Here is a 12,573-nt window from a genome sequence, read left to right on the forward strand (position 1 = left end):
AACTGTATTCTTGGAGGCAGCTAAGCCGGGTCAAATATATCTTTGTGATCTCCACAGGTTCTTTTAGAGGCAAGGGGTGAAAAGCTGGCTCCTCTATGCTTAAAAATAAGCCTCTAAAATTCCTTTGGGCAGAAGAATGATATGTCTGATGGCAAAGAGTCCAGAGATACCTTTGGTTTGGGGGTGGGGGATAGTTCTGGCAGACAGAGACAGACCATGGAGCTGCAGATAACAGATAATTGCAGGGTGTCTTTCTTCTTGGAACTGTAGCTTTCCCTCGCACTGATATAGCGTAGTCTTATAACCCTGGTTCTTCGTAGACAGAATCTGAGGTACATGCGTTGCATCCTTTGGGGGAGCTGGTGGGAACCAATGGAGAGAACACTGGGCTTAGGCGACACTGCTTCTAAGCCTGGGTGTGCTGTGTTTCATCTGGGATGTATCTTGCGGTCTCTGACCCTCACCTGCATGAATACAGGGAATAGACTGATTGAACCTCTCGATGTCCCAGCTACTTCTGAAGTCTAACTTTTTAGAGGTGTAGTGAGATATGAGCATGTGATCACGTGCACAACTAATTAGCACCTATTTAGATGAATTATGTCTCATTTCCAAATCACCTTTGTATTTTTATCTTATTTTTAACCCTCCCACAAACCTGTGAAATAGGACGGCTAAATGCTTTCGTCCCATTTGACATATTAGGAAACTTAGGCAAATAGAGATTAAGTTAATGGCAGAGTCCAGGTCTCCTGACTCTCATTTCTGGGTTCCTACACTAAATTAAGCTTGGATTAGTCTTTTGGGATACGTGTGAAAGGGTATACAGCTGAATTCTTCGTGGAAAGAAAAAGTAACTTGATAAATTATATTAAATTACTACAGTAGATAAAAAACAAACTTGTATTTCCCTTGTGGAGAATTTGCCTTTGAATCCCACTGTGAAATGGATTAGAACGTTTTGTTAGGATGTAAGCAATGTACACATCCAGAAAAGGTGCACATCTCATATCCTTCTAAATGGATAATTTCTCCTGGGACTTCTTTACATTCTGAGATTCATTTATTATTGCATTCTAAGGACGGAGGCTTTGAATGCCACGGCGTCTGAGTCTAAGTTTATTGGTGGCACCTGCAGTTGTCACTTCCCACTCTCTTCCTCTCCGTTTCCTTTGTTTTGCCCCATAGACAAGATTTGATTTATGGACGAGAGCTTCTTGATTCTTCAAGATATAGTTTGGTGAATTGGTTCAATAACTTGTTATTGAAAAGCAAAACCCATCAGGGATGGGTCTGCCTACTTCTCGAAGAAGTCTCTCTTAGAGAATCTTTACTTACCACTGGTGCCTTAGCCCCGGAGTTTTGAGGACATAGCCATATTTTGATTGATTGTTACAGATGTCTGTGAAAGTATTCATTCTGAAAGACCAGCTTTAAGGCATCCCATAACATTTGAGAAGTTAAACAAATGTTCACAAGGTAACATGCACAATACCATCCAGATGGCGAGGCCTTTGCCTTTGCTTCAACACAGAGCGAACTGGGCTTGGGCAGATGTCCAGCAGCCACAAGAATGAGAAAGGAGCCTTGAATCCCAGTACTTGGGAGGCCTAGGCAAGCGGATCACTGATTTTGAAGCCAGCCTGGTCTACAGAGCAAGTTCTAGGACGTCAGGGCTACACAGAGAAACCCTGTCTGGAAAAACAAACAGGCAAACAAAAGAATGAGAGAGGAATCTATGTTTGGAGATTCCCTCTTCTGCCAGTCACAGATCTGAAGGGTTCATGTTTCTCAGCTATGCTCCTTCTCATTTGTGTTTAACAGCTATCCCCCAGTCCCCACTCCCCACCCAACCCCCATCCCACCTCCCCCCCATCTCCACCCCTGTCATCATTTTAAAGGAGGCTTTGGAGTTGTACGCTTGACCTGCTGTTCCCACCCACTGTAAAAGCTGAACACTGGCCACATAGAGTCTCATGCTCACCCGGGATGTTCTTTGGTTCCTTTACATGGCTGACAACTCAGTGTCTCAAACACCAGAGGTTGTATAATGCAGAGCAGCTCCACCCTTAGGCACCACCTCGCTCTTCAGTCTCAGTCCTACCATTGGATGCCATTTTGTCTTGTTGCAGCCTTTCCAGACATAGACACTTACCTGTTCCTTCTTGACAGGGACATAGAAGATCCAAATGAGACAAAGGGAAAAGAAAAACCAACTCTGCCTCCCATCTGCTGTATGCATTATTCATGCATTCAGCTAGACATTTCCATGTGGCAGACACACTGTATAATCCTTCCCTGAAAAGGTCTCTGAAAATAGTTTTCTTCAGCTGTTTTCCTTTTGTACTGAGGTATTTGCAGTTGGCGTCTGTTTACACACACACACACACACACATGCACACAGAAAGAGAGAGAGACAGAGACAGAGAGAGACAGAGACAGAGAGAGAGGGAGAGAGACAGAGAGAGAGGGAGAGAGACAGAGAGAGGGAGAGAGATAGAGACAGAGACAGAGGGTCAGAAGGCTTGAGCTCAGGAGCCTAGGTTAAGACACTAGGATCAGTTGCCTACAAAGCCACACTGTGTGATGACGGGTCTTATGTTTTGTCAGATTTGGGAAGCATGGCTTCAAAGCACATACACCAAGCACATACACCCAAGCCCTTGACACCATCTCCAGAGCGAAAGAGTCTCTAGGACAGTGGTTTCTCAACCCGTCTCAACCCCCACAGGGGTTGCACATTTTCATCACACTTCACCGACAGTAGCAAAATTACAGTTACAAAAGTCTTGATGGAATAAATTTTCCGACTAGGAGGGCTCACCACAACATGAGGAACTATATTATTAAAGGGTCATGGCATTAGGAAGGTTGAGAACCACTGCTCTAGAGTGGTCTAGATGCCTCTAGGGGACTCACAAGACTCAGCATACATTTGCATGCCTGGGTATAATTTCTTTTAAGAACAGGATGCATAGGAAAGCCAGCAGAGGGAATAGTACCATGGGGCACAATCCTGAGGAAAGAAGAACCTTCCTCAGTAGAACCAGCCAGTACCTGCTTAATCCGTCTGGTGTAGAATTCCACCAGCCGGGAGGTGGTTTACACTACGATGCTCACTAAAGACTCAACTTGAATCGGGTGCCAGTCACATTGCCGTTTCTACCTACGCTGCTCCAACATTCTACTCATACAAGGCTTTGGCACGGCTTAGATACCTTCAGCTGCTTTCATTGGCTCGAAAATGATGGACCTCCCTCAAACCCAGATTGCCCCACATCAGCTGAGGGCCAACCCTACAAACAGCACTCCAAGCTTCATACTTACCACAGTCCCCTTCCTATGTGACTGTATAGAGAAGAGGTAAAAGAAAGACTTTCAGAGTGTGCTAATTGATGGCAGTATGCCAGTCACTTTTGTATTGGTGAGACTATAATAGAATAAGAGAGACCATTTAAGAGGTGAGGGATGTGTTTAAGGAAAAGATTTACAGGGTATCATGGTGGGGAAGTCCAGGCAGGTTGATGGCAGTCAGTGCATATGGACGGGATCCATATGTGACAGTGCACCAAGAAGTAGAGATCATCACCTAAGAGCACTGCCTGTTCTTCAAAAGGAACTGGGTTCAGTTCCCAGCACCTACGTGGCAGCTCAAAACTGTAATTCCAGTTTTAGGGGACATGGCAGCCTCTTCTAGTCTCCATGACATGTATACACACACACACACACACACACATACACACACACACACACACGCACACACACGCACACACGCGCGCGCATACACCTCCCAAATGCATTAAAAAACAAGACCCCAAAAAGGAGAAGTAGAGAGCAGGTTGCAACCAGGGGCATGTTTAACTTTTAAAAGGCTACCCCTAGGGATCTACTTCTTCCAGATAGGCCCCACTTCCTTTGTGTGTGTGTGTGTTTTAACATTTATTTTATGTGCATTCATATTTTGCCTGAATGTATGTCTATGTGAGAGTGCCAGTTCTTGGACTTACAGACAGTTGTGTGCTGCTGTGTGGGTGCTGTGGTCTGAACCCAGGTCCTCTGGAAGAGTCATCCGTGCTCTTAACTGCTGAGCTATCTCTCCAGCCCCTAAGTCCTACTTCCTAATGCTTTCCAAGCCTTTCAAAGTAGTGCCATCAACTAGGGAACAAGTGTTCAAAACATGAGCCTTTAGGGAAACATTTCAGATTCAAACCATAAAAGGCAGAAAAAGATACTGGAGTATGAAAGAGATAGAATTTGGGGGCCGGGAGTTGTCTGTATGTATATGTACATGTATATGTCTGTGTATACAGGGCCAAGGTTCAATACTTGGTGTCTTCCTCAATTGCTTGGTGTCTTCCTCAATTGCTCTCCGCCTTATCTTTTTGAGGCAAGGTCTCTCATTGAACCTGGAGTTTGCTAATTCAGCTAGATTGGCTCCTAAATCATTTGCCCAATGTTAGCCATCATGCTTGGCTTTTGTGTGTGTGTACATGTAGTGAGTGTATATATGTGTAATTGCGATATATTTGTGTATGATGTGTGTGTACGTGTGAGTGTATGCATATGTGTGTCTGTGCATATATATATATGTGTGTGTGTATGATGTATGTGTGTGTGCGCGTGTGTGCGCATACACGCACATGTGTAGTGTCCTGCTCAGTCACTTTGTTGTATTCCCTTGAAACAAGGTCTTTCCCTACAACGGGAGCTGGGCTGGCTGGTAGGAAGTTCTGTCATTCTTCCTGTGCAGGTTCTACCCTTCACAGAGCTGGGGTTATAAGAGTGTGGCCACATCAGGATTTGTGTAAGGGTCCTGAGAATTGAAAACAGTCTTGCTCCTTCTAGATAGAATTCTTAATTACTTATTTTATGTCTGTGAGTACACTATAGCTGTCTTCAGACACACCAGAAGAGAGCCTCAGATCCCTTACAAATGGTTGTGAGCCACCATGTGGTTGCTGGGAATTGAACCCAGGACCTCTGGAAGAACAGTCAGTGCTCCCAACCGCTGAACCATTTCTCCAGCCCCACTGAGGATCTTTAATAACATCCACCTGCCTTTATTTGAGAAGGAAGCAGGCCAAGGCAGAAAGATGTGAGCCACCCAACTCCCAAGACCTCTTGGCTATTGGCCTGTTTTCACTTACAGAGGAACACACAGCATGCTTACAACACTTAAGCCCTCAATGGTCACAGGGAGGCACATGAACATTCAGCTATGCAGATCTATTTTTAAAATTTATGTTCAATTTTCCAAATAGAATAGCCTCCCCCACCCCCCTAGATCCTGGAAAGGCAGCACTGTAAACAGACCAGATGGATGGCCATTGAAAGCTGTGAGGCACACCACTCCACTCTAAGTCTGCCCAAATAAATCGCAAATGTGACGCTCAATCTCCTGGGCTGCCGGGAATATTCATAAGCATTTGCTTCTGCGTTAGCAACGCGTTGTACGAGACTTTCATTCTCATCACCGAGAAGCACCTCTCTGCATCTACAAACCTCCCATGATTACCTGGTAGAGTAGAGCCATCTGCTTACGGCGGGCAGACGGCAACGTCAAAGGCAGGGGATGATGCTTTATTATTACTCATTGTTTATTCCCAAAGGACGTTTCCAGATGGCGGATCTGGGTATTTCCTTATCCAGCTAGCAAGTTTTCTTCCTTCTAAACAATTAGACATTCCTTTTATGTTCACGTAGGCCGTTTGCGTGTTGTCAGATCACTGATCCAGGCGAGCCATAGAGCAGCCTGTCCCTGACAAAACCACTCCGGACAGCCTTAGAAGGACAGGGCCAACCACTCAGCCTTGCATTTCAAGGTGCAAACCCACTGGACTTGTTTTTTTACAGTCTTAATTACCTCTGACATTTTTTCCCACTTTTTTTTTTTTTTTTTGGAGCTGGGGACCGAACCCAGGGCCTTGCGCTTCCTAGGTAAGCGCTCTACCACAGAGCTAAATCCCCAGCCCCTTTTCCCACTTTTTAAAATGTGAGCCAGAATTGGACTCAATGATTTTTTTAAAAAACAAATGTACTGCAATCTAATTTGTTTATAGAATTTGCATAAATAAGTATATGAACATATTTACAAGAAGAATTTAATGTGGGTGTTGTTGTTTGAGATGGGGTCTCATTGTGTAGCCGTGATTGACCTGGGCTTTGCTTTGTAGGCCAGGCTGGCCTCTAATTTACTGCAATCCAAGCATGCACCACCATGCATGTTATTTAAATTATTATGTTTTTGTGAGACAGGGTTTTTCTGTGTAGCCTGCCTGTCCTGGAAATTGTTCTGTAGACCAGGCTGGCCTCGAATTCAGAGATCTGTCTGCCTCAGCCTCTTGAGTCTGGGATTAAAGGCATGTGCATTACTCCCGCTTTAAATTTTTTTTTTTTATTAACTTGAGTATTTCTTATATACATTTCGAGTGTTATTCCCTTTCCCGGTTTCCGGGCAAACATCCCCCTCCCCCCTCCCCTTCCTTATGGGTGTTCCCCTCCCAACCCTCCCCCCATTGCCGCCCTCCCCCCCACAGTCTAGTTCACTGGGGGTTCAGTCTTAGCAGGACCCAGGCCTTCCCCTTCCACTGGTGCTCTTTCTAGGATATTCATTGCTACCTATTAGGTCAGAGTCCAGGGTCAGTCCATGTATAGTCTTTAGGTAGTGGCTTAGTCCCTGGAAGCTCTGGTTGCTTGGCATTGTTGTACATATGGGGTCTCGAGCCCCTTAAAGTTCTTCCAGTTCTTTCTCTGATTCCTTCAACGGGGGTCCTATTCTCAGTTCAGTGGTTTGCTGCTGGCATTCGCCTCTATATTTGCTGTATTCTGGCTGTGTCTCTCAGGAGCGATCTACATCCGGCTCCTGTCGGTCTGCACTTCTTTGCTTCATCCATCTTGTCTAATTGGGTGGCTGTATATGTATGGGCCACATGTGGGGCACGCTCTGAATGGGTGTTCCTTCAGTCTCTGTTTTAATCTTTGCCTCTCTCTTCCCTGCCAAGGGTATTCTTGTTCCCTTTTAAAGAAGGAGTGAAGCATTCACATTTTGATCATCCGTCTTGAGTTTCGTTTGTTCTAGGGATCTAGGGTAATTCAAGCATTTGGGCTAATAGCCACTTATCAATGAGTGCATACCATGTATGTCTTTCTGTGATTGGGTTAGCTCACTCAGGATGATATTTTCCAGTTCCAACCATTTGCCTACGAATTTCATAAAGTCGTTGTTTTTGATAGCTGAGTAATATTCCATTGTGTAGATGTACCACATTTTCTGTATCCATTCCTCTGTTGAAGGGCATCTGGGTTCTTTCCAGTTTCTGGCTATTATAAATAAGGCTGCGATGAACATAGTGGAGCACGTGTCTCTTTTATATGTTGAGGCATCTTTTGGGTATATGCCCAAGAGAGGTATAGCTGGATCCTCAGGCAGTTCAATGTCCAATTTTCTGAGGAATCTCCAGACTGATTTCCAGAATGGTTTTACCAGTCTGCAATCCCACCAACAATGGAGGAGTGTTCCTCTTTCTCCACATCCTCGCCAGCATCTGCTGTCACCTGAGTTTTTGATCTTAGCCATTCTCACTGGTGTGAGGTGAAATCTCAGGGTTGTTTTGATTTGCATTTCCCTTATGACTAAAGATGTTGAACATTTCTTTAGGTGTTTCTCAGCCATTTGGCATTCCTCAGCTGTGAATTCTTTGTTTAGCTCTGAACCCCATTTTTTAATAGGGTTATTTGTTTCCCTGCGGACTAACTTCTTGAGTTCTTTGTATATTTTGGATATAAGGCCTCTATCTGTTGTAGGATTGGTAAAGATCTTTTCCCAATCTGTTGGTTGCCGTTTTGTCCTAACCACAGTGTCCTTTGCCTTACAGAAGCTTTGCAGTTTTATGAGATCCCATTTGTCGATTCTTGATCTTAGAGCGTAAGCCATTGGTGTTTTGTTTAGGAAATTTTTTCCAGTGCCCATGTGTTCCAGATGCTTCCCTAGTTTTTCTTCTATTAGTTTGAGTGTGTCTGGTTTGATGTGGAGGTCCTTGATCCACTTGGACTTAAGCTTTGTACAGGGTGATAAGCTTGGATCGATCTGCATTCTTCTACATGTTGACCTCCAGTTGAACCAGCACCATTTGCTGAAAATGCTATCTTTTTTCCATTGGATGGTTTTGGCTCCTTTGTCAAAAATCAAGTGACCATAGGTGTGTGGGTTCATTTCTGGGTCTTCAATTCTATTCCATTGGTCTATCTGTCTGTCTCTGTACCAATACCATGCAATTTTTATCACTATTGCTCTGTAATACTGCTTGAGTTCAGGGATAGTGATTCCCCCTGAAGTCCTTTTATTGTTGAGGATAGCTTTAGCTATCCTGGGTTTTTTGTTATTCCAGTTGAATTTGCAAATTGTTCTGTCTAACTCTTTGAAGAATTGGATTGGTATTTTGATGGGGATTGCATTGAATCTGTAGATTGCTTTTGGTAAAATGGCCATTTTTACTATATTAATCCTGCCAATCCATGAGCATGGGAGATCTTTCCATCTTCTGAGGTCTTCTTCAATTTCTTTCCTCAGTGTCTTATTGTACAGATCTTTTACTTGCTTGGTTAAAGTCACACCGAGGTACTTTATATTATTTGGGTCTATTATGAAGGGTGTCGTTTCCCTAATTTCTTTCTCGGCTTGTTTCTCTTTTGTATAGAGGAAGGCAACTGATTTATTTGAGTTAATTTTATACCCAGCCACTTTGCTGAAGTTGTCTATCAGCTTTAGTAGTTCTCTGGTGGAACTTTTGGGATCACTTAAATATACTATCATATCATCTGCAAATAGTGATATTTTGACTTCTTCTTTTCCGATCTGTATCCCCTTGACCTCCTTTTGTTGTCTGATTGCTCTGGCTAGAACTTCAAGAACTATATTGAATAAGTAGGGAGAGAGTGGGCAGCCTTGTCTAGTCCCTGATTTTAGTGGGATTGCTTCGAGTTTCTCTCCATTTAGTTTAATGTTAGCAACTGGTTTGCTGTATATGGCTTTTACTATGTTTAGGTATGGGCCTTGAATTCCTATTCTTTCCAGGACTTTTATCATGAAGGGGTGTTGAATTTTGTCAAACGCTTTCTCAGCATCTAATGAAATGATCATGTGGTTTTGCTCTTTCAGTTTGTTTATATAATGGATCACGTTAATGGTTTTCCGTATGTTAAACCATCCCTGCATGCCTGGGATGAAGCCTACTTGATCATGGTGGATGATTGTTTTGATGTGCTCTTGGATTCGGTTTGCCAGAATTTTATTGAGTATTTTTGCATCGATATTCATAAGGGAAATTGGTCTGAAGTTCTCTTTCTTTGTTGGGTCTTTGTGTGGTTTAGGTATAAGAGTAATTGTGGCTTCATAGAAGGAATTCGGTAGTGATCCATCTGTTTCAATTTTGTGGAATAGTTTGGATAGTATTGGTATGAGGTCTTCTATGAAGGTCTGATAGAATTCTGCACTAAACCCGTCTGGACCTGGGCTCTTTTTGGTTGGGAGACCTTTAATGACTGCTTCTATTTCCTTAGGAGTTATGGGGTTGTTTAACTGGTTTATCTGTTCCTGATTTAACTTCGGTACCTGGTATCTGTCTAGGAAATTGTCCATTTCCTGCAGATTTTCAAGTTTTGTTGAATATAGGCTTTTATAGTAAGATCTGATGATTTTTTGAATTTCCTCTGAATCTGTAGTTATGGCTCCCTTTTCATTTCTGATTTTGTTAATTTGGACACACTCTCTGGGTCCTCTCATTAGTCTGGCTAAGGGTTTATCTATCTTGTTGATTTTCTCAAAGAACCAACTTTTGGTTCTGTTGATTCTTTGTATGGTCCTTTTTGTTTCTACTTGGTTGATTTCAGCTCTGAGTTTGATTATTTCCTGCCTTCTACTCCTCCTGGGTGTATTTGCTTCTTTTTGTTCTAGAGCTTTTAGGTGTGCTGTCAAGCTGCTGACATATGCTCTTTCCTGTTTCTTTCTGCAGGCACTCAGCGCTATGAATTTTCCTCTTAGCACAGCTTTCATTGTGTCCTATAAGTTTGGGTATGTTGTACCTTCATTTTCATTAAATTCTAAAAAGTTTTTAATTTCTTTCTTTATTTCTTCCTTGACCAGGTTATCATTGAGTAGAGCATTGTTCAATTTCCACGTATATGTGGGCATTCTTCCCTTATTGTTATTGAAGACCAGTTTTAGGCCGTGGTGGTCCGATAGCACGCATGGGATTATTTCTATCTTTCTGTACCTGTTGAGGCCCGTTTTTTGACCAAGTATATGGTCGATTTTGGAGAAAGTACCATGAGGAGCTGAGAAGAAGGTATATCCTTTTGCTTTAGGATAGAATGTTCTATAAATATCCGTTAAGTCCATTTGGCTCATGACTTCTCTTAGTCTGTCGACATCACTGTTTAATTTCTGTTTCCATGATCTGTCCATTGATGAGAGTGGTGTGTTGAAATCTCCCACTATTATTGTGTGAGGTGCAATGTGTGTTTTGAGCTTTAGTAAGGTTTCTTTTACGTATGTAGGTGCCCTTGTATTTCGGGCATAGATATTTAGGATTGAGAGTTCATCTTGGTGGATTTTTCCTTTGATGAATATGAAGTGTCCTTCCTTATCTTTTTTGATGACTTTTAGTTGAAAATTGATTTTATCTGATATTAGAATGGCAACTCCAGCTTGCTTCTTCCGACCATTTGCTTGGAAAGTTGTTTTCCAGCCTTTCACTCTTAGGTAGTGTCTGTCTTTGTGTCTGAGGTATGTTTCCTGTAGGCAGCAGAATGCAGGGTCCTCGTTGCGTATCCAGTTTGTTAATCTATGTCTCTTTATTGGGGAGTTGAGGCCATTGATGTTGAGAGATATTAAGGAATAGTGATTATTGCTTCCTGTCGTATTCATATTTGGATGTGAGGTTATGTTTGTGTGCTTTTCTTCTCTTTGTTTTGTTGCCAAGACGATTAGTTTCTTGCTTCTTCTAGGGTATAGCTTGCCTCCTTATGTTGGGCTTTACCATTTATTATCCTTTGTAGTGCTGGATTTGTAGAAAGATATTGTGTAAATTTGGTTTTGTCATGGAATATCTTGGTTTCTCCATCTATGTTAATTGAGAGTTTTGCAGGATACAGTAACCTGGGCTGGCATTTGTGTTCTCTTAGGGTCTGTATGACATCTGTCCAGGATCTTCTGGCCTTCATAGTTTCTGGCGAAAAGTCTGGTGTGATTCTGATAGGTCTGCCTTTATATGTTACTTGACCTTTTTCCCTTACTGCTTTTAATATTCTTTCTTTATTTTGTGCGTTTGGTGTTTTGACTATTATGTGACAGGAGGTGTTTCTCTTCTGGTCCAATCTATTTGGAGTTCTGTAGGCTTCTTGTATGCCTATGGGTATCTCTTTTTTTAGGTTAGGGAAGTTTTCTTCTATGATTTTGTTGAAGATATTTACTGGTCCTTTGAGCTGGGAGTCTTCACTCTCTTCTATACCAATTTTCCTTAGGTTTGATCTTCTCATTGAGTCCTGGATTTCCTGTATGTTTTGGACCAGTAGCTTTTTCTGCTTTACATTATCTTTGACAGTTGAGTCAATGATTTCTATGGAATCTTCTGCTCCTGAGATTCTCTCTTCCATCTCCTGTATTCTGTTGGTGAAGCTTGTATCTACAGCTCCTTGTCTCTTCTTTTGGTTTTCTATATCCAGGGTTGTTTCCATGTGTTCTTTCTTGATTGCTTCTATTTCCATTTTTAATTCCTTCAACTGTTTGATTGTGTTTTCCTGGAATTCTTTCAGGGATTTTTGTGACTCCTCTCTATGGGCTTCTACTTGTTTATTTATGATTTCCCGGAATTCTTTCAGGGATTTTTGTGACTCCTCTCTATGGGCTTCTCCTTGTTTAATTATGTTTTCCTGGAATTCTTTCAGGCATTTTTGTGATTCCTCTCTGTAGGCTTCTACTTGTTCTCTAAGGGTTAAATTTTCATTTGGTGTAAATGGGTGTTTTGCCTGCAATGTAGGTGTGCATCGAATTTATGCCGTGTTTGTGGAGGCTGGGAAAAGGCACCAGCTGCTGTGGGATTGGCTTTACAGCCAAGTGAGAGCTTCCATGCGGGCGGTAGAATTTGGGTCCTCTACAAGAACAGCAAATGCTCTGGAACGAGATGCCATCTCTCCAGACCCTTATATTTATACTTTTAAAATTAAAAATAGATTAAACTTATCCATTTAGAAAAAAATTAAGTCCTTGGAACGGTACAGACATCATATCAACCACATGTTGAATCATGTAACCTATACATTAAAAGTCAAATTTTATTTATTTATTTTGAGATAGGGTTTCTCTGTGTAATAGCCCTGGCTGTCCTGGACTCGCTCTGTAGACCAGGCTGGCTTCGAACTCACAGAGATCCACCTACCTCTGCCTCCAGTGTGCTGGGATCAAAAGCATGTGCCACCTCGCCTGGCTTAAAAGTCAATTTTTTAAATGTGTGTTTTAAGAACTAAGGATCTTTTTTGCAGCAATATATATCATGAACTAATGAAAATTCACTGTGT

The 12,573-nt window shown here is 42.3% G+C and overlaps 1 long non-coding RNA gene across 6 annotated transcripts in view; it reads left to right on the top strand.

Annotated features, from left to right (window-relative positions):
• LOC108352198 (uncharacterized) overlaps positions 1–12,573 on the top strand; it is a 65,299-nt gene that overhangs the window by 27,274 nt on the left and 25,452 nt on the right. The gene's annotated exons all lie outside the window — the stretch shown is intronic.

Source organism: Rattus norvegicus, chromosome 10 (assembly GCF_036323735.1).
Source record: "Rattus norvegicus strain BN/NHsdMcwi chromosome 10, GRCr8, whole genome shotgun sequence".
Taxonomy (NCBI): domain Eukaryota; kingdom Metazoa; phylum Chordata; class Mammalia; order Rodentia; family Muridae; genus Rattus; species Rattus norvegicus.